Below are 23474 nucleotides of genomic sequence, written 5' to 3'. Positions count from 1 at the left end.
TCCTGACCTGCATACAGGTTTCTCAAGAGGCAGGTCAGGTGGTCTGGTATTCCTATCTCTTTCAGAATTTTCCACACTTTATTGTGATCCACACAGTCAAAGGCTTTGGCCTAGGGAGTATCAAATAGTGAGAACTCACACAAAGGAAACAACTTGACTACACGACTCAGCATTGCCCAACCACCAGTAGCACCCTGTGTAGGACACCTCATCTAAACAAAGAAACAAACAAAAAATTACAAGCTCAATCTTCAGCAGACAGGATGACCACCTTAGTCTGCCTTGCATTTCAGAGGAAAAGCAAACAAAAGCTCAGCACAGATCTCACCCTATATGAAGCTTACAAAAAACACTGGACCAGCCTTAGGAGGGCAGAAACCAAAAGGAAGAAAGAATTCAACCTTGAAGCCTGGGAAAAGGAGACCTCAGATGCAATAAATTAAAACATAATGAAAGGGCAGACAAATACTACACAATTGAAGGAACAAGCTAGAAACAGAAGTCCAAATACATGAAGAGAAAATAGGCAAATTACCTGAAAAAGAATTCAGAAAAATGATAGCAAAAAGTGATCAAAAACCTTGAAAACAAAATGGAGAAAATGCAAAAATAAATGAAAAAAGACCTGGAAGAATTAAATAATAAACATACAGAGACAAGCAACACAATTACTGAAATTAAAAATTCCCTACTAGGAATCAGTAGCAGGTTATCTGAAGCAGAATAACGAATCAATGAGCTGGAAGATAAAATGGTGGAAATAACTTCTGAAGAGCAGAATAAAGTAAAAAGAATGCAAAGAACTGAGGATAGTCTCAGAGACCTCTGGGACAATTTCAAATGCACCAAAATTTGAATTGTAGAGGTCCCAGAAGAAAAAGAGGAAAAGAAAGGGTATGAGAAAAATTTTGAATAGATTATAGTTGAATCTTTCCCCAACATGGAAAAGGATATAGTCAATCAAGCCCAAGAGGCACAAAGAGTTCCATACAGGATAAACCCAGGAGAAACATCCCAAGACACATACTAATCAAACTAACAAAGACTAAACACAAAGAAAGAATATTAAAAGCAGCAAGGGAGAAGCAACAAGTAAGATACAAGGAAAACCCCATATGCTTAACAGCTGATCTTTCAGCAGAAACTCTGCAGGCCAGAAGGGAATGGCAGGATACATTTAAAGTACTGAAAGGGAAAATCTACAACCAAGATTACAGTTTTCCAAGACTGAAACAAGGAGAAAATAGAAATTATGAACAACCCAATTACAAACACTGAAATTGAACCAAAACAAAAAACAAAAAACAAAAACAAAAAACTCCCCAACAAACAAAAGCCCATGACCAGATGGCTTCACAGGAGAATTCTATCAAACATCAAGAGAAGAGCTAATGCTTATTCACCTAAAAAACTTTCAAAAAATTGCAGAGGAAGGAACACTACCAAACTCATTCTATGCAGCCACCATCACCCTGATACCAAAACCAAACAAAGACAACACAAAACAAGAAAACTACAGGCTAATATCACTAATGAGCATAGATGCAAAAATCCTTAACAAAATTTTAGGAAACAGAATTCAGCATCGCATCAAAAAGCTCATACACCATGATCAAGTTGAGTTTATTCCAGGAATGCTAGGATTTGTCAATATATGCAAATAAATCAATGTGATACACCATATTAACTAATTGAAAAATAAAAATCATACAATAATCTCAATAGATGCATAAAAAGCCAACATAGTAAATGTTGTTGTTATGATAAGCTTTCAGAAAACATTATTCTCAATGGTTAAAAACTGAAAGCATTCCCCCTAAAATCATGAACAAGACAAGAGTGTCCACTTTTGCCACTATTATTCAACATAGTTCTGAAAGTCCTACTACAGCAATCAGAGGAGAAAAAGAAATAAAAGGAATCCAGATTGGAAAATAATAAGTAAGGTTCTCACTGTTTGCAGATGACATGATACTGTATAGAGAAAACCCTAAAGATAGTATCAGAAAATGATTAGAGCTAATCAGTGAATTTAGAAAAATTGCAGGATACAAAATCAGTATACTGAAATCATTTGCATTTCTATATACTAACAATAAAAAATTAGAAAGATAAATTAAGGAATCAATCCCATTCATCATTGCAACACAAAGAATTAAATATCTAGAAATAAACTTACCTAAGGAGACAAAAGAACTGTACACAGAAAATTTAAGACACTGAAGAAAGAAATCAAAGACAACATAAACAGATGGAGAGATATTCCATGTTCCTGAGTAGGATCAATATTGTGAAAATAACTGTACTACCAAATACAATCTACAAATTCAATGTGATCCCTATAAAATTATCAATGGTATTTTTCACAGCACTAGAACAAAAAATTTCACATGGATTCATATGGAAACACAAAAGACCCCAAATATCCAAAGCAGTCTTGAGAAAGAACAATGGAGCTGGAGGAATCAACCTTCCTGTTTTCAGATTATACTACAAAGCTACAGTCATCAAGACAGTATAGTGATGGCACAAAAACAGAAATATAGACCAGTGGAGCAAGATAGAAAGCTCAGAAATAAACCCATGCACCTATGGGTATTTTATTTTTGACAAAGGTGGCAAGAATATACAATAGGGCAAAGACAGTCTCCTCAATAAATGGTGCTGGGAAAACTGGACAGCAACATGTAAAAGAATGAAATTAGAGTACTTCCTAACACCGTACCCAAAGATAAACTCAAATGGATTAAAGGCCTAAATGTAAGACCAGAAACTAGAAAACTCTTAGAGGAAAACATAGGCAGAACACTCAATGACATAAATCAAAGCAAGATCCTCTATGACCCACCTCCTAGAGTAATGGAAATAAAAACAAGAGTGAAGAAGTGCGACCTGATTAAACTTAAAAGCTTTTGCACAGCAAAGGGAACTATACGCAAGATGAAAACACAACCCACAGAATGGGAGAAAATAACAGCAAATGAAGCAGCTGACAAAAGATAAATTTCCAAAATATACAAGCAGTTAAAACAAACAACCCAATTAAAAAGCGGGAAAAAGATCTAAACAGACATTTCTCCAGAGAAGACATAAAGATGGCTAACAAACACATGAATAGATGCTCAACATCACTCATTATCAGAGAAATGCAAATCAAAACCATAATGAGATATCACCTCACACCAGTCAGAATGTCCATCATCAAAAAGTCTACAAGCAATAAATGCTGGAGAGGGTGTGGGGAAAAGGAAATACTCTTGCACTTTTGGTGGGAAAATAAATTGATACAGCCACTATGGAAGACAGTATGCTGCTGCTACTGCTGCTGCTAAGTCGCTTCAGTCTTGTCCTACTCTGTGCGACCCAATGGACGGCAGCCCACCAGGCTCCCTGGTCCCTCAGATTCTCCAGGCAAGAACACTGGAGTGGGTTGACATTTCCTTCTCCAATGCATGAAAGTGAAAAGTGAAAGTGAAGTCACTCAGTTGTATCTGACTCTTCACGACCCCATGGAGTGCAGCCTACCAGGCTCCTCTCTCCATGGGATTTTCCAGGCAAGAGTACTGAAGTGGGGTGCCATTGCCTTCTGGAAGACAGTATAGAGATTCCTTAAAAAGTTAGGAATAAAACCACCATATGACCCAGCAATTTCACTCATAGGCATATATCCTGCGGAAACCAAAATTGAAAAAAGACACATGTATCCCATTGTTCATTGCAGAACTATTTACAATAGCTAGAACATGGAAGCAACCTAGATGTCCATTGACAGATGAATGGATAAAGAAGTTGTGGTACATATACACAATGGAATATTACTCAGACATAAAAAGGAACACATTTGAGTCAGTTCTGATGAGGTAGATGAACCTAGAACCTATTACACAGAGTGAGGTAAGTCAGAAAGAGAAAGATAAATGTCATAGTCTAATGTGAAGTCAAGTGGGCCTTAGAAAGCATCACTATGAGCAAAGCTAGTGGAGGTGATGGAATTCCAGGTGAGCTATTTCAAATCCTGAAAGATGATGCTGTGAAAGTGCTTCACTCAATATGCCAGCAAATTTGGAAACCTCAGCAGTGGCCACAGGACTGGAAAAGGTCAGTTTTCATTCCAATCCCAAAGAAAGACAATGCCAAAGAATGCTCAAACTACCGCACAATTGCATGCATCTAACACACTAGTAAAGTAATGCTCAAAATTCTCCAAGCCAGGCTTCAGCAATACGTGAACCGTGAACTTCCAGGTGTTCAAGCTGGCTTTAGAAAAGGCAGAGGAACCAGAGATCAAATTGCCAACATCCTCTGGATCATCAAAAAAGCAGGCGAGTTCCAGAAAATCATCTATTTCTGCTTTATTGACTATACCAAAGCCTTTGACTGTGTGGATCACAAGAAACTGTGGAAAATTGTGAAAGAAATGGGAATACAAGACCACCTGATTTGCCTCTTGAGAAACCTATATACAGGTCAGGAAGCAACATTTAGAACTGGACATGGAACAACAGACTAGGAAAAGGAGTATGTCAAGGCTGTATACTGTCACACTGCTTATTTAACTTATATGCAAAGTACATCATGAGAAACACTGGACTGGAAGAAACACAAGCTGGAATCAAGATTGTCGGGAGAAATACCAATAACCTCAGATATGCAGATGACACCACCCTTATGGCAGAAAGTGAAGAGGAACTAAAAAGCCTTTTGATGCAAGTGAAAGAGGAGAGTGAAAAAGTTGGCTTAAAGCTCAACATTCAGAAAATGAAGATCATGGCATCCGGTCCCATCACTTCATGGGAAATAGATGGGGAAACAGTGGAAACAGTGTCAGACTTTATTTTTCTAGGCTCCAAAATCACTTCAGATGGTGATTGCAGTTATGAAATTAAAAGACGCTTACTCCTTGGAAGGAAAGTTATGACCAACCTAAACAGCATATTGAAAAGCAGAGACATTACTTTGCCAACAAAGGTATGTCTAGTCAAGGGTATGGTTTTTCCAGTGGTCATGTATGGATGTGAGAGTTGGACTTTGGAGAAAGCTGAGTGCTGAAGAATTGATGCTTTTGAACTGTGGTGTTGGAGACGACTCTTGAGAGTCCCTTGGACTGTAAGGAGATCCAACCAGTCCATTCTAAAAGAGATCTGCCTGGGTGTTCTTTGGAAGGAACGATGCTAAAGCTGAAACTCCAGTACTTTGGCCACCTCATGTGAAGAGATGACACATTGGAAAAGACTCTGATTCTGGGAAGGATTGGGGGCAGGAGGAAAGGGGATGACAGAGAAAGAGATGGCTGGATGGCATCACTGACTTGATGGACGTGAGTCTGAGTGAACTCCAGGAGTTGGTGATGGACAGGGAGGCCTGGCATGCTGCAATTCATGGGGTCGGAAAGAGTCGGACACGACTGAGTGACGGAACTGAACTGAACTGAACACACATATAAAGCTGAGCACCAAAGAATTGATACTTTTGAACTGTAGTGTTGGAGAAGACTCTTGAGAGTCCCTTGAACTGCAAGGAGATCCAACCAGTTAATTCTAAAGGAAATCAGTCCTGAATATTCATTGGACGGACTAATGCTAAAGCTTAAACTCCAAAACTTTGGCCACCTGGTGAGAAGAATTGACTCATTTGAAAAGACCCTGATGCTGGGAAGGATTGAAGGTGGGAGGAGAAGGGGACGACAAAAGATGACATGGTTGGATGGCACCACTGACTCAATGGAAATGAGTTTGAGTAAACTCCTGGAGTTGGTGATGGACAGGGAGGCTTGGCGTGTTGAAGTCCATGGGATCTCAGAGTCGATCACAACTGAGCAACTGAACTGAACTGAACGCACATATACGGAATCTAGAAACATGGTACTGTAGAATTTATTTACAGGGCAGCAATGGAGAAACAGACATAGAGAATAGATTTATGGACTTGGGGAGAGGGTGAGAAAGAGTATCATGAGTATACTTGATATACTCTTTCCATGGAAAGAATATGGAAAGAATATCATGGAAACTTACATTACCATATGTAAAATGGATAGCCAACACGAATTTGCTGAATGTCTCAGAAAGCTCAAACAGGGGTTCTGTATCAACCTAGAGAAGCGGGGTCGGTAGGGAGATGGGAGGGAGGTTCAAAATGGAGGGGATATATGTATACCTATGGCTGATTCATGTTGAGGTTTGACAGAAAACAACATTCTGTAAAGTAATTATACTTTATTAAAAAATAAATTTAAAAAAAAGAATAAGCCCTTACAACATTTCTACCAACAGTTTCATCATTTAGAATAAAATGAATTGACAATTGAAAGAGAAACAGTGATTATTATAACATCTATAAGATAGAAGAATGTCATAACTAGGGCAAATTTTGTAGATCTTTTCTTTGTCTTTATACTGCAGTCTCTAGTGGATCATGCCCTAGTTTCTAGAGTCCAAAAGAAATAAAAAATCAAAACAAGTATGTGATAAAATCCAGATCCAAATATCTTCATTATTAATTTGATACAGTTGTAAAACACGAAGTGTATTTGAAATATGTAAGTCTTCAGATCTGGCTATTAGGAATACAAGCCTCTTTGATTGTAGAGAAAGCAAGAAAGAAGAAAAGAAAGTCAAGGAAACAGAAAGGACAAAAGATTAAAAGGAGCAACTTGCCCTTTGGTGACTGGAATGGAGAGAATGATGTGAATCCAGCAAAGAACACAGTACTTCCCCTCCAGAATTAACCATTTCACAAGGAGTTTTTCTAAAAGCAAAAATAAGTATGAAGTTTTAAGTACAAATTGATAGGAAAATTAAAAAGTAAGTATAATTAATGGAAGTTGGCAACAGATTGTTAGCAACTTGGTCTTGTAATACTGAAGATTTTTTTAGTAAAATATTTTGTCCAGCTTTACTAAACCTTCTGGGAGTATTGAAAGCAGGGCAGTATTAAAAATATAATTTAAAAGAAAAAAAAAGAAGAAAGTAATCAGACCTTTTAATATACAACTCATTAAGAAAAATTTGAACTTTTAGGTAGTGAAATATTTAAATAACTTATCTTTTCTGATTTATAAATTACAGTAAATAAAAAACTTCATTGTTTTCCTTGGGTTGGACTTAATGAGGTTTCTTCTTAAAATGATGAGGTTCCAAGACTTTAAACTCCTAAATTTTATTGTTTTACATAAAATTAGAAAGCAGAACAATTGTCACATAACTCAAATCTCATACATCTCTACATTTCTTCTAATTAGAATGAATAATTTAATTGTTAAAAAGCTTCTTAGGAACATTTGATTGCAAGATTTGCTACTAATATACAATCTCAATTATATCCCAACAAATATAAAACAATACAAATGTATTCCCTGACAAGTGTCATACAAGAAAGATGACATTCAGGACTTGGTGAAGAACTTAGTAGCTGAATAACTCAACATTCAATTGAATTCAAATGCTCTCTAAAGAATCTATGACAGGTGGTCATCTGGGCTCTGCATAAAGATTTTATGTAAATATTACTACTGGAAAAGGCAACCAATTACATTTTTTTGGTTGTTATAAAAGCTATAACATTATTATGCTGAAATCTCCAAATATAGCTTCTCTGATGTAGTGCAACTGTTTTCTACCTACTAAAGCCTTTCAATTTCTTAAGGATATTTAAGCCTGTACTAAATATTTCCAAGCCAAATAACAACAGTTCTTATTCTAAATTATATGATTTCTGGATATCCTATCATTTTTCTTTCCTTTCGACTTAATATAGTTAATAATTTATCATTTAGTTCCAGCTCCTAAAACCAAACATTTTCAAATGTGATTTAAATAAATAAATATATATATGGGTTAGAGTGGATTCTGCTTGCTTAGAATTAAATCTGAGATTTCATTAGAATGTTCAAATCTAACCAGCCACTTTGCATCCCCATTCTCCTTGATTACTCAAGTATTTAGAATTTTTAAATCTGAAAGTTGTGCTATTACCTAGAGGTATATTTGATTTTGACTTTAATTCTGCTTTATAGTGTATGGAATAAAATTTTAATTTGCAAATCATCCTTCTTGAAAGGTGAAAGTTGTAGAATCTTCTTTCTGGGATCCACAAATGTCTCATCTACCCAATCACTAGCATTAGCCCTCCCACCTCTTTCTTCTTTCTTATTATGTAGAAAATAAAGCTTCCTACACTATGAAGAGTTCACAAACCTCAACTCTTTCTGTGTTTTCATCCTAAAGGTTTAGTAGCATTAGTGTGCATGCTTTCATGATTAGTTTTTCTTCATGAAGTCAAATTAATTTTCTGATTGTGATCATTTGAAACTGTGTGGTCAGACTGTTTGGACGTTCATATAAATGTCCCTAAAAATGTATTGAGGGTTACATATTCAACACTTCTGTGCACTCCCAATAGGTGCTAAGTTGCTTCAACTGTGTCTCATTCTTTGCAATCCTATGGATTTTAGCCCTCCAGTCTCTTCTGTTCATGGAATTCTCCAGGCAAGAATACTGGAGTGGTTGCCATTTGCTTCTAGAGAGTTACTTGCAATAAAGAGTTCCATAAAGCTACTTCTGAAAAAGCCAAGATTTTCATTTGGGGCACAGACTTTAGGAGAGAGTCCATGTTCAAATCAGTACATGAATAAGTCCTAAAGTTTCCCAACATTCAATATGTGAGCAAGATGAATTTGGTAGGTATTAATAGGTGTCAGTCATATTCAGTCATTCATTTAAGGTGGCTTAAAGCTCAACATTCAAAAAACTAATGTCATGGCATCTGGTCCCATCATCATGACAAATAGATTGGGAAATAATGGAAACCTTGACAGACTTTATTTCCTTGGGCTTCAAAATCACTGACGATGGTGACTTCAGCCATGAAATTAGAAGACACTTGCTTCTTGGAAGAAAAGCTATGACCAACCTAGACAGCAAATTAAAAAGCAGAGACATTACTTTGCCAACAAAGGTCCATCTACTCAAAGCTATGTTTTTTTCCAGTAGTCATGTATGGATGTAAGAGTTGGACTATAAAGAAAGCTGAGTGACAAAGACATGGTGCTTTTGAACTGTAGTGTTGGAGAAGACTCTTGAGGGTCCCTTGGACTGCAAGGAGATCCAACCAGTTAATTCTAAAGGAAATCAGTCCTGAATATTCATTGGACGGACTAATGCTAAAGCTTAAACTCCAAAACTTTGGCCACCTGGTGAGAAGAATTGACTCATTTGAAAAGACCCTGATGCTGGGAAGGATTGAAGGTGGGAGGAGAAGGGGACGACAAAAGATGACATGGTTGGATGGCACCACTGACTCAATGGAAATGAGTTTGAGTAAACTCCTGGAGTTGGTGATGGACAGGGAGGCTTGGCGTGTTGAAGTCCATGGGATCTCAGAGTCGATCACAACTGAGCAACTGAACTGAACTGAACGCACATATACGGAATCTAGAAACATGGTACTGTAGAATTTATTTACAGGGCAGCAATGGAGAAACAGACATAGAGAATAGATTTATGGACTTGGGGAGAGGGTGAGAAAGAGTATCATGAGTATACTTGATATACTCTTTCCATGGAAAGAATATGGAAAGAATATCATGGAAACTTACATTACCATATGTAAAATGGATAGCCAACACGAATTTGCTGAATGTCTCAGAAAGCTCAAACAGGGGTTCTGTATCAACCTAGAGAAGCGGGGTCGGTAGGGAGATGGGAGGGAGGTTCAAAATGGAGGGGATATATGTATACCTATGGCTGATTCATGTTGAGGTTTGACAGAAAACAACATTCTGTAAAGTAATTATACTTTATTAAAAAATAAATTTAAAAAAAAGAATAAGCCCTTACAACATTTCTACCAACAGTTTCATCATTTAGAATAAAATGAATTGACAATTGAAAGAGAAACAGTGTGATTATTATAACATCTATAAGATAGAAGAATGTCATAACTAGGGCAAATTTTGTAGATCTTTTCTTTGTCTTTATACTGCAGTCTCTAGTGGATCATGCCCTAGTTTCTAGAGTCCAAAAGAAATAAAAAATCAAAACAAGTATGTGATAAAATCCAGATCCAAATATCTTCATTATTAATTTGATACAGTTGTAAAACACGAAGTGTATTTGAAATATGTAAGTCTTCAGATCTGGCTATTAGGAATACAAGCCTCTTTGATTGTAGAGAAAGCAAGAAAGAAGAAAAGAAAGTCAAGGAAACAGAAAGGACAAAAGATTAAAAGGAGCAACTTGCCCTTTGGTGACTGGAATGGAGAGAATGATGTGAATCCAGCAAAGAACACAGTACTTCCCCTCCAGAATTAACCATTTCACAAGGAGTTTTTCTAAAAGCAAAAATAAGTATGAAGTTTTAAGTACAAATTGATAGGAAAATTAAAAAGTAAGTATAATTAATGGAAGTTGGCAACAGATTGTTAGCAACTTGGTCTTGTAATACTGAAGATTTTTTTAGTAAAATATTTTGTCCAGCTTTACTAAACCTTCTGGGAGTATTGAAAGCAGGGCAGTATTAAAAATATAATTTAAAAGAAAAAAAAAAAAAGAAGAAAGTAATCAGACCTTTTAATATACAACTCATTAAGAAAAATTTGAACTTTTAGGTAGTGAAATATTTAAATAACTTATCTTTTCTGATTTATAAATTACAGTAAATAAAAAACTTCATTGTTTTCCTTGGGTTGGACTTAATGAGGTTTCTTCTTAAAATGATGAGGTTCCAAGACTTTAAACTCCTAAATTTTATTGTTTTACATAAAATTAGAAAGCAGAACAATTGTCACATAACTCAAATCTCATACATCTCTACATTTCTTCTAATTAGAATGAATAATTTAATTGTTAAAAAGCTTCTTAGGAACATTTGATTGCAAGATTTGCTACTAATATACAATCTCAATTATATCCCAACAAATATAAAACAATACAAATGTATTCCCTGACAAGTGTCATACAAGAAAGATGACATTCAGGACTTGGTGAAGAACTTAGTAGCTGAATAACTCAACATTCAATTGAATTCAAATGCTCTCTAAAGAATCTATGACAGGTGGTCATCTGGGCTCTGCATAAAGATTTTATGTAAATATTACTACTGGAAAAGGCAACCAATTACATTTTTTTGGTTGTTATAAAAGCTATAACATTATTATGCTGAAATCTCCAAATATAGCTTCTCTGATGTAGTGCAACTGTTTTCTACCTACTAAAGCCTTTCAATTTCTTAAGGATATTTAAGCCTGTACTAAATATTTCCAAGCCAAATAACAACAGTTCTTATTCTAAATTATATGATTTCTGGATATCCTATCATTTTTCTTTCCTTTCGACTTAATATAGTTAATAATTTATCATTTAGTTCCAGCTCCTAAAACCAAACATTTTCAAATGTGATTTAAATAAATAAATATATATATGGGTTAGAGTGGATTCTGCTTGCTTAGAATTAAATCTGAGATTTCATTAGAATGTTCAAATCTAACCAGCCACTTTGCATCCCCATTCTCCTTGATTACTCAAGTATTTAGAATTTTTAAATCTGAAAGTTGTGCTATTACCTAGAGGTATATTTGATTTTGACTTTAATTCTGCTTTATAGTGTATGGAATAAAATTTTAATTTGCAAATCATCCTTCTTGAAAGGTGAAAGTTGTAGAATCTTCTTTCTGGGATCCACAAATGTCTCATCTACCCAATCACTAGCATTAGCCCTCCCACCTCTTTCTTCTTTCTTATTATGTAGAAAATAAAGCTTCCTACACTATGAAGAGTTCACAAACCTCAACTCTTTCTGTGTTTTCATCCTAAAGGTTTAGTAGCATTAGTGTGCATGCTTTCATGATTAGTTTTTCTTCATGAAGTCAAATTAATTTTCTGATTGTGATCATTTGAAACTGTGTGGTCAGACTGTTTGGACGTTCATATAAATGTCCCTAAAAATGTATTGAGGGTTACATATTCAACACTTCTGTGCACTCCCAATAGGTGCTAAGTTGCTTCAACTGTGTCTCATTCTTTGCAATCCTATGGATTTTAGCCCTCCAGTCTCTTCTGTTCATGGAATTCTCCAGGCAAGAATACTGGAGTGGTTGCCATTTGCTTCTAGAGAGTTACTTGCAATAAAGAGTTCCATAAAGCTACTTCTGAAAAAGCCAAGATTTTCATTTGGGGCACAGACTTTAGGAGAGAGTCCATGTTCAAATCAGTACATGAATAAGTCCTAAAGTTTCCCAACATTCAATATGTGAGCAAGATGAATTTGGTAGGTATTAATAGGTGTCAGTCTATTCAGTCATTCATTTAAGGTGGCTTAAAGCTCAACATTCAAAAAACTAATGTCATGGCATCTGGTCCCATCATCATGACAAATAGATTGGGAAATAATGGAAACCTTGACAGACTTTATTTCCTTGGGCTTCAAAATCACTGACGATGGTGACTTCAGCCATGAAATTAGAAGACACTTGCTTCTTGGAAGAAAAGCTATGACCAACCTAGACAGCAAATTAAAAAGCAGAGACATTACTTTGCCAACAAAGGTCCATCTACTCAAAGCTATGTTTTTTTCCAGTAGTCATGTATGGATGTAAGAGTTGGACTATAAAGAAAGCTGAGTGACAAAGACATGGTGCTTTTGAACTGTAGTGTTGGAGAAGACTCTTGAGGGTCCCTTGGACTGCAAGGAGATCCAACCAGTCAATCCTAAAGGAGACCAGTCCTGAATATTCATTCGAAGTACTGATGCTGAAGCTGAAACTTCAATACTTTGGCCACCTAATGTGAAGAACTGACTCAATGGAAGAGACCCTGATGCTGGGAAAGATTGAAGCCAAGAGAAGAAGGGGACGACATAGGATGAGATGGTTGGATATGGTTGGATGGCATCACCAACTCAATGGACATGAGTTGGAGCAAGCTCTGGGAGCTGGTGATGAGCAGGAAGGCTTGGTGTGCTGCAGTCCATGGGGTTGAAAAGAGTCTAAAGAAAACATGACTAAGCCACTGAACTGAACTGAACTGACAGTGTTAGTACAGGAACAGCACATAGAACAATGGCAAAATAAATAAGCATGATTTACTAAATGATGCTGAGAAAATTAACTACCCCAGTAAGAAAAACCCACAAAAGTTGACTTTACTGTTCACAAAAATTAATTCTACTTGAATTAAGAAAGGTAAAAATTTAAAGCTTAGGAAGTATGTAAAGTATTCTCTCCTTCACTTCAGGGTAAGATAGGAAAACATTTAAAACTACAGAAGTATATATAGGAAGACCTCATTTTATTGTGCTTTTCTTTGTCATTCTCTATGAAGACTGCATTTTTCTCAAGTTGAAGTTTTTTTGGCCACTCTGCATTGAGTAAGTATATTGGTGCCATTTTTCAACTGCATTATCTTTAATTAAGTTGTATACACCACGTTTTTTAGACATAATGCTATTGCAAACTACTATAGTACAGTTTAAAGGTACACTTTTATATGCACTGGCAAAACAAAAAAAAAAAATGGGACTCGCTTTATTGACATATTTTCTGTATTGCAGTGATCTGGAACTGAATCCCCAATGTCTATGAGAGGGGCCTGAATAGAAGGCTATCCCAGAATGAGGGAAACTCCAAATCTTTAAGATAAATTTTGAAATTCAATATATTAGATTATAGTACAATTGAGAAGGACTGTTTCTCTAAAGACACAGAAAGTCATAAAATAAGCCATAATTTGTCTAACATATTTAAAACATATAAAAATGACAAATAGCTATTTCCTGAATGTTATAAAGATCAGATTTAGCAGCCATTCTGACTGGCGTGAGATGGTACCTCATTGTGGTTTTGATTTGCATTTCTCTGATAATGAGTGATGTTGAGCATCTTTTCATGTGTTTGTTAGCCATGTGCATGTCTTCTTTGGAGAAATGTCTGTTTAGTTCTTCTCATTGTTTGATTGGGTCGTTTATTTTTCTGGAATTGAGCTGCAGGAGTTGCTTGTATATTTTTGAGATTAGTTCTTTGTCAGTTGCTTCATTTGTTATTATTTTCTCCCATTCTAAAAGCTGTCTTTTCACCTTGCTTATAGTTTCCTTGGTTCTGCAGAAGCTTTTAATTTTATTTAGGTCCCATTTGTTTATTTTTGCTTTTATTTCCAATATTCTGGGTGGTGGGTCATAGAGGATCCTGCTGTGATGTATGTCGGAGAGTGTTTTGCCTATGTTCTCCTCTAGGAGTTTTATAGTTTCTGGTCTTACATTTAGATCTTTAATTCATTTTGAGTTTATTTTTGTGTATGGTATTAGAAAACTCCAAAAGTCTACAAGCAATAAATGCTGGAGAGCGTGTGGAGAAAAGAGAACCTTCTTACACTGTTGGTGGAAATGCAAACTAATATAGCCACTATCGAGAACAGTGTGGAGATTCCTTAAAAAACTGGAAATAGTATTGCCTTATGATCCAGCAATCCCACTACTGGGCATACACACCAAGGAAACCAGAAATAAAAGAGAGATGTGTACATCAATGTTCTTTGCAGCACTGTTTATAATAGCCAGGACATGGAAGCAACCTAGATGTCCATCAGCAGATGAATGGATAAGAAAGCAGTGGTACATATACACAATGGAGTATTACTCAGCCATTAAAAAGAATACATTTGAATCAGTTCTAATGAAGTGGATGAAACTGGAGCCTATTATACAGAGTGAAGTAAGCCAGAAAGAAAAATACCAATACAGTACACTAATGCGTATATATGGAATCTAGAAAGATGGTAATGATAATCCTGTATGTGAGACAGCAAAAGAGACACAGATGTATAGGACAGTCTTTTGGACTCTGTGGGAGAGGGAGAGGGTGGGATGATTTGGGAGAATGGCATTGAAACATGTATAATATCATATATGAAATTAATTGCCAGTCCAGGTTCAATGCATGATACAGGATGCTTGGGGCTGGTGCACTAGGATGACCCAGAGGGATGGTATGGGGAGGGAGGTGGGAGAGGGTTCAGGATGGGGAACACATGTATACCCGTGGTGGATTCATGTTGACATATGGAAAAATCAATACAATATTGTAAAGTAATTATCCTCCAATTAAAATAAATAAATTTATATTAAAAACAAACAAAAAAAGATCAGATATAAATTAGTACAACAACCCAGCAGAAAAACTGAACAAAAGAGATATGAAAAGATACAAATTAAGGTCACAATTAGGTCTGTCAAACACAGACTAGGTAGGCAGAATTTTTTAAAGTTTAGCAATAAATAGTAACAAGTATTAACAAAATGAAAGAGCCTGTTTATTATATAAAGTTGCATATAGGTACATTCTAGGCCCAGAAATCCTACTTCTTGTTCCTGTATATAATCTCTAGGAAGCACATATAACAGTGTTTCTAAGATCATTGTTCCTGACTCAAAACTGAAACCCACATTTCTGTAAACAATAGAGAAAAATTGTTAACACAATGAAAGTGAAAAATGAAGGTGAAAGTGTTAATCACTGTCTTGTCAGACTCTTGGCAACACTATGGACTGTCACCCATCAGGCTTCTCTGTCCATAGGATTTCACACGCAAGAATATTGGAGTGGGTTGCCATTTCCTTCTTCAGAGGATCTTTCTGACCCAGGAATTGAACATGGATCTCCTACATTGCAGGCAGACTCTTCACCATCTGAGCCATTGGGGAAGCCCCTGAGCTACCATTCTGGTATTTAATTCAATTATACAAATTTGATTAACCATTCATTTATTCACACTTTAAGTTTTAAAATTAGTCAGTTAGAGTAGATATATGTCCTTCCTCATACCTCTCAGTGCTCTAAATAATTTTGAAGTTGTAACGTGCACAAGAGCGAAAGTTGTCTCCATCTTTGCCATTATCTCCTCCTTACCTAGTACAGGCACATACATGATGTATTTCATGTGCAAGCTACTCTCTTGAATAGAACTCACAACTGCCCCAAAATGAAAACCATAAAGCAAAGCGTTCCCTTTCTGTAGTGGACCAAACACATAGAGTAGCCTATAGGGAACTGCACTATTATTCTCTTCAGAAATGACCAAATTTGAGATTAAAACTGTAAAGATATATCTAACCCCAAAGTATAATGAATATATGTAATAATATTATATAATATAAAAATCTATGTATGTACTATAATATACAATATATAAATACATAATGTTAGTTTAATGAATATATACAAAATATAATAAATGCTTAGACTATGTTTAGTGTTCTTGAATCACTATGCAGCCAGTAAACAAGATAAATAAGAATACTAATTTAAATTAATTGTCTGGGAATAATTTTGCTCAAAGTAGGTTAATGCCATTCAATACAGTAAGCTTTATTTTAATCTATTGTAATGAATTATAACAGATTTCTAATAGAAATTATTTCTATTTTTCTTTACAAAAGCATGTCTTTATATATCATGTATATACTTTTGAAGGTACTAAACACTTGATAATGTTAAAATATAAAAGATAGAAATTGTTTACAGAATGTAAAGAAAAAAACAGTACAATTTTAGAATCTAAGGTAGCAAGAAGTTAAATGAAGTAATGCCATAGCATAAATTATCTGTTGACTGACAATGAAGGTACATCTTGTCTGAAATCTTATATATCAACTTGGTATCTCTAACTTGACACCTCTACTTGTATGTTTATTATTAGCAGGAATAAAATTTAAATTAAGACAGTTTCTTAAATTCATTTTCTTGCTTATATCTGATTATTTCATTGCTTTGTGACAAGTATCCTGCAAGCTGAAGGATTACTTTGTTTTTCATTTCCAGACCTTAAAACATTAATTCGCTCACTTTAAGGCAGTAAAATAGCCTGAATTAGTTCAGACTGGAATTTTTCAGCACATTTCCTTTATTTTCTTCTTCTATTTTATGCTATAAAATAATCCAATATAATTTGATTTTCACTGGTTTCACAAGCCCCATGACCCCTATGATTTTTCTTTGACTTCAGTTTTCTCTTGTAATGTGAAATCATTCCTTCTTAGATGGGGAAAGCAGTGCACTTTCCTTGGTCAAGCTGTAAAGTTAGCTGGTACCTGCTTCAAAGAAAAGTGGTTTCTCTTGATAGCCATGATCCCACTTCCATAGCCCAGTTTACTAACTGTGATGAAGACAATTGGATACAAGGAACATCATGTTGAATACCTTAAATACACACAACTTTTGTGTGTCAATCACATGTTAATAAAACTAGGAGAAATCAGCTAGAATATTTTTTTATTATTTTAAAGCACTGAGAGAAATTACCAGTTCTGTCATAGAAACTTCACATGATAAAAGCCATATATATTTTTTCAGCCAAAGGAAGATATATGAATACACATTTCCCTTTTGTTAAATCATATCTAAACTAACTTCTGGAAATAATATAATTCTGTCTCAGAGCATGAAGTACCCCCTGAAAGAGGCTATGAAGAACATTTACCAATTCCCTCTCTTCCTGAGAGAAGGGAGAACGAGATCATGCAAATCTCCAAATACAATCTCCTCAGCCTCAAAGTAGGATTGTCTAAGCATCTCCTATAATCTGCCCCTCACACTTCTCCCATGGTTTTCATCAGCACTCCAGTTTATTAAATTGCCTGGGTCAAAACCCTAAACCAATTCTCAATTCCTCTCTTCCTTGTCACCAAAATTCTATCTACCAGCAAGTGCTATGTGTCTACCACTAATATGGACCTCTAACCCATCCATTTTTCTCCCTGTTTTCTCCCTAGTCTGTTGAACCATCCTCTCTGCTTGATGCACTCATTCCCCCAGGCTTCTCCACCTGTCTTGCATTCTCCAATGTGTTCCCTACAAAACAGCCAGAGTCATCTTCAGATTGTTCTTTTACCATTATAAAGATAATGTATATAAAACATTTAAATTATCCAAAAGAGTATGTATTGAGTGATTTTCTTTCCTACCCAATATTTTTTAATTCCATTCCCCCAAATCCTTTCTCATATACCTTTCCTGAAACTGTCCTCTTATGCATATACTTACTTATATGTGCAATATATATATATATATATATATATATATATATATATATATATACACACACACACACACACAAAGATGTATTTAAGAATGTATACATATATATTCTTTTTCCCTGACTGAAGGTACACTGTAAACATTGTTCTGTTTGGTTTGCACCAGATCTTAATTTATGAAAGTGACAGAATGACATCGTGGAGAGGACAACAACATTGATAGGAATGTTAAGTGTACTCACAGTTCCCCTAGATTCAAGAGGCACAGCTGATGATCACACAGGGTCTCTGGAGGAACAGCAGGTTTGGAGACAGGAGAGAAAGGAACACTCAGATCACTGTATTTATTGGAATTTTCTCAAGAAAGGGCAGGTAAAGCAGGGTAAATAGTTTAGGTTTGACTGGCTTGAATAATTTCAGTGGACTTTGGGTTATAGGGTGGTCTCTAGCTGCCTGGTACCTGCCTTGGAATGATTAAGGCAGAGGAATATTTCTCCCTGGAGCACACACAGATCAGGTATGGGAAGTAAGTTTGTGAATTGATTAGTTTGCTTGTCAAAGGCCTACTCCTGGCTAAGTCTTGTTGTCTCTCTGAGCTGGGCAGTTCTAGGAGGAGTTGTATCTCCCTAGAAACATTTTTAAATGTCAAGTATCATACTGTACAGAAAATAAAGATTGTCATTAATAAACTGTTCTTTGATGTTTTTATTTAATAATAGTTACTGGAGATCTTTACCTATCAATGTATATAGATCTACTTCTATCTCTTTGTTTTAATTTAATTCTATTTTTTTAATTAATATATTGATTTCAATTGGAGGATTGTCACAGTCTTTGTAGACCGGGACCTGGGGACTGGAGTCAATGAGAAGAAGGACGCATGAGACCCAAGTCTCGAGTGAAACAAGGGTGCTGTATTTGCAGAAGCGCATGTTTATATATATTCATACAAGGCAGCTTTAAGCAGTAAAAAATTGAGCAAAAACAAAGCCAAGCAAATAACAATCTTCAAAGGGCCAGAAAGCATTCCATATCCTGAAAGAGGAGCATAACTGAATAGCTTACCTTTAGGTAAAAGGTAACTGAAGGGAGTCACTGAAGGGAGTCACTGAAAGGAATCCAAGCAGGTGCCCTTTCTCATGATCTCAGTCCTGAGAACTGCGTGTAGCTCTGCTTGTTTCTGTTTTCCAGGAAGTGATAAGGAATAGAGAGTCCTTAAGAAATGGCACACAAAAGAAGAAAATAACAGTGGATCCCTTAAAGTTGAACATCCCCTGACAGAGGATAATTACTTGCTGGAGTCCAGCTCCAGCAGCCAGGGAATCATCCTGAAAGGATGGGTGGTATCGGTGAGAAACGAGGCAGCCTCTCAGTTTTCTTGGACTGCCTATTTATTTCAAGCTTAAGATTCTCTTTTATACTTTTACAAAAGCATTAGGTCAGAGGTTTGACATTTTCAGTTCCCCCTGACCCAGATTTGTTGTCTCCGTAAATCATTGTCGCCCCTCAAAAGGAGTTCCTGCCTCAGTGATTCTCTTATCTACTTCTTCTCATGGGTCCTTGTGAATACATAGTAACTCATGCTAATGTCTGGGCTGCATACCACATTACTCAGTTAATTTCTTATCTTTCTAAATCCTGTTTGCCCCTAGTATCCTGAGCTCACTTTCTCTAAAAAGGCTTCTAACCACTAATATCTCCAAAATTCCTAATCTCTATAAGCTATAGTAAAATATGTTAACATTACAACATTCCTTAAATCTTTAGCTTCTAACTAATTTAATTATTCCTAAGCCCTAAATTAAGCAAACTCCTTTGCCGTAAACATTTTCCTCACAAATAGGTTTCAGATAGCCATCCCTGCCATGGCCTCAAGCTGTGGGCTACATGTTCATCCTGGAACACTGTTTTGTAAAGGTCCTTGAAAGAATGTCAATGATTAACTTTATGAATTATTTTCTGAGCACCTGACCCAGGGACCAAATGTGTCTCCTTAGTCTCCCACACTGCAGGCAGATTCTTTACCTACTGAGTCACCTGTGAAGTAAATACAAAATAAATATTGGCAGTTAAGTAGATTCTAAATTGAGGGCACCATTTCAATTCCCCCACTGGCAACAGCCTACTACAACATCAAGATTCTCTAATGCCTCACCGTCAAGTTTTCAAATGAATCGTTTTCTCAAATCTTGCCAATCAGTTTTGCAGAAACTGAAAATAGTCAGTATTGACCTTTTATTTATGATTGTAAATTATTCATATTTCTTTTTTGGTTTCTCTATGTTCTGACTTTTTTTTTTTTTTTCCTTTCTGGCTTTTTGGTCTATATATATTGATCTCTTCTGTCATATACATTGGAAACAGAAATTATTTTTTTTTTATTTAATCAAATTTATCTTTAACTTTTGGTGTCTGGTTTTATGAAGGTTTCTCTTAATCAAGGTTTTTGTTTTTTGTTTTTTGTTTTTTTAATTTTATGTAGACTTTCTGTGCCATGAAGGTTTTATTGTGTTTCTTTTTTTTAATTTTATTTTACTTTTAAACTTTACATAATTGTATTAGTTTTGCCAAATATCAAAATGAATCCGCCACAGGTGTACATGTGTTCCCCATCCTGAACCCTCCTCCCTCCTCCCTCCCCATACCCTCCCTCTGGGTCGTCCCAGTGCACTAGCCCCAAGCATCCAGTATCATGCATCGAACCTGGACTGGCATCTCGTTTCATACATGATATTTTACATGTTTCAATGCCATTCTCCCAAATCTTCCCACCCTCTTCTTCTCCAACAGAGTCTATAAGACTGTTCTACACTTCAGTGTCTCTTTTGCTGTCTCATACACAGGGTTATTGTTACCATCTTTCTAAATTCCATATATATGCATTATTATACTGTATTGGTGTTTTTCCTTCTGGCTTACTTCACTCTGTATAATAGGCTCCAGTTTCATCCACCTCATTAGAACTGATTCAAATGTTTTCTTTTTAATGGCTGAGTAATACTCCATTGTGTATATGTACCACTGCTTTCTTACCCATTCATCTGCTGATGGACATCTAGGTTGCTTCCATGTCCTGGCTATTATAAACAGTGCTGCGATGAACATTGGGGTACACGTGTCTCTTTCCCTTCTGGTTTCCTCAGTGTGTATGCCCAGCAGTGGGATTGCTGGATCATAAGGCAGTTCTATTTCCAGTTTTTTAAGGAATCTCCACACTGTTCTCCATAGTGGCTGTACTAGTTTGCATTCCCACCAACAGTGTAAGAAGGTTCCCTTTTCTCCACACCCGCTCCAGCATTTATTGCTTGTAGACTTTTGGATCGCAGCCATTCTGACTGGTGTGAAATGGTACCTCATAGTGGTTTTGATTTGCATTTCTCTGATAATGAGTGATGTTGAGCATCTTTTCATGTGTTTGTTAGCCATCTGTATGTCTTCTTTGGAGAAATGTCTATGTAGTTCTTTGGCCATTTTTTGATTGGGTCATTTATTTTTCTGGAGTTGAGCTGTAGGAGTTGCTTGTATATTTTTGAGATTAGTTGTTTGTCAGTTGCTTCATTTGCTGTTATTTTCTCCCATTCTGAAGGCTGTCTTTTCACCTTGCTAATAGTTTCCTTTGATGTGCAGAAGCTTTTAAGGTTAATTAGGTCCCATTTGTTTATTTTTGATTTTATTTCCAATATTCTGGGAGGTGGGTCATAGAGGATCCTGCTGTGATGTATGTCAGAGAGTGTTTTGCCTATGTTCTCCTCTAGGAGTTTTATAGTTTCTGGTCTTACGTTTAGATCTTTAATCCATTTTGAGTTTATTTTTGTGTATGGTGTTAGAAAGTGTTCTAGTTTCATTCTTTTACAAGTGGTTGACCAGCTTTCCCAGCACCACTTGTTAAAGAGATTGTCTTTAATCCATTGTATATTCTTGCCTCCTTTGTCAAAGATAAGGTGTCCATATGTGCGTGGATTTATCTCTGGGCTTTCTATTTTGTTCCATTGATCTATATTTCTGTCTTTGTGCCAGTACCATACTGTCTTGATAACTGTGGCTTTGTAGTAGAGCCTGAAGTCAGGTAGGTTGATTCCTCCAGTTCCATTCTTCTTTCTCAAGATCGCTTTGGCTATTTGAGGTTTTTTGTATTTCCATACAAATTGTGAAATTATTTGTTCTAGCTCTGTGAAGAATACTGTTGGTAGCTTGATAGGGATTGCATTGAATCTATAAATTGCTTTGGGTAGTGTACTCATTTTCACTATATTGATTCTTCCAGTCCATGAACATGGTATATTTCTCCATCTATTAGTGTCCTCTTTGATTTCTTTCACCAGTGTTTTATAGTTTTCTATATATAGGTATTTAGTTTATTGTGTTTCTTATATTAAGGTCTTTAATTCTACTGGAATTTATTTTGCTCTAAGGATGCATCTAGTGAGGATGCTTGGAGAATTAATTATAGTTGTTAGAGAGGCAGCTGGCAAGTATAACAGAAAAGAAGATGGCCATGGTGGAACATATGTATAAGAAGACAGGCGAAACATTTAAGAAGGGCAGAAGTTATTAATAGTATGAAGGGAAAGAGGTAACAGTTCAAGAAGAAGGGGCACAGAGCCCCAGGGTCCTCTTCATGTCAGGGTAAGATTTTGATTTATGAGGAAGACATCTGTAACTACTTTTCTTTTATGACACTGGCTCTTTGACTAGCAGTTTCATTAGAATAATTTCATATCTCATTGAGTCTTGTGTTGTAGTGCTAATTTCATGCAGTATTTCCCTTCAAAAATTAAAAGGTAGGATAAGTAATTTCATGGTAGCATGTAAAAATAAAACCTTTATTTGACTACATATCTTCAAAAAGTTCTTCAAAAATTAAATATACTACATAAATAAAACAGCACTTCATTTTTTAAGTAGCCTCAAAACACATTCTAAATAATTATTTGGAAAATCAAATACTTAAAGCATGCAAAATGTGTTTTCTTTTTCTCATCTTCTTAAACAGAACACACAATCTACTAGCGAATATTTTCTTATAAACATCAAATATTGCAGAGATGGCCTTTAGTGGTCAGCATTTGACATCATTTTATCTTTTAGTACTTATAACTTCTTTTGCTGCTGTCAATCTGTTGTCCTGTATCTGATTTGGTACAGTGTTATTGAACACCCCAGTGCCTGGTTCAGAACTGAGGGTTAGCCCATGTTCCCTAGGATGATATAGGTGACTCTGCTGACAGATAGGGCTGCACAGAGGCCTGGCTGATTGATGCCCTGATTACCACTGTTTTCTGGATGAGTGGGGTTACTATAAATCTGCCTCTGTGTAAGTGAAATGTCACTGTGACATCTCATCAGATTTTGTCCTTAACTCATTGTGGAGTTTCTTTAGACAGAATTGGGATATAAGATCTTAAATCAGCATTAATTCAGTAAATGTCCTTAAAAAGTGCTTTGTAATAATG

This window comes from Bos javanicus, chromosome 9 (assembly GCF_032452875.1).
Source record: "Bos javanicus breed banteng chromosome 9, ARS-OSU_banteng_1.0, whole genome shotgun sequence".
NCBI classification, from domain to species: Eukaryota; Metazoa; Chordata; class Mammalia; order Artiodactyla; family Bovidae; genus Bos; species Bos javanicus.
Note: the sequence above shows the minus strand (reverse complement) of the source record.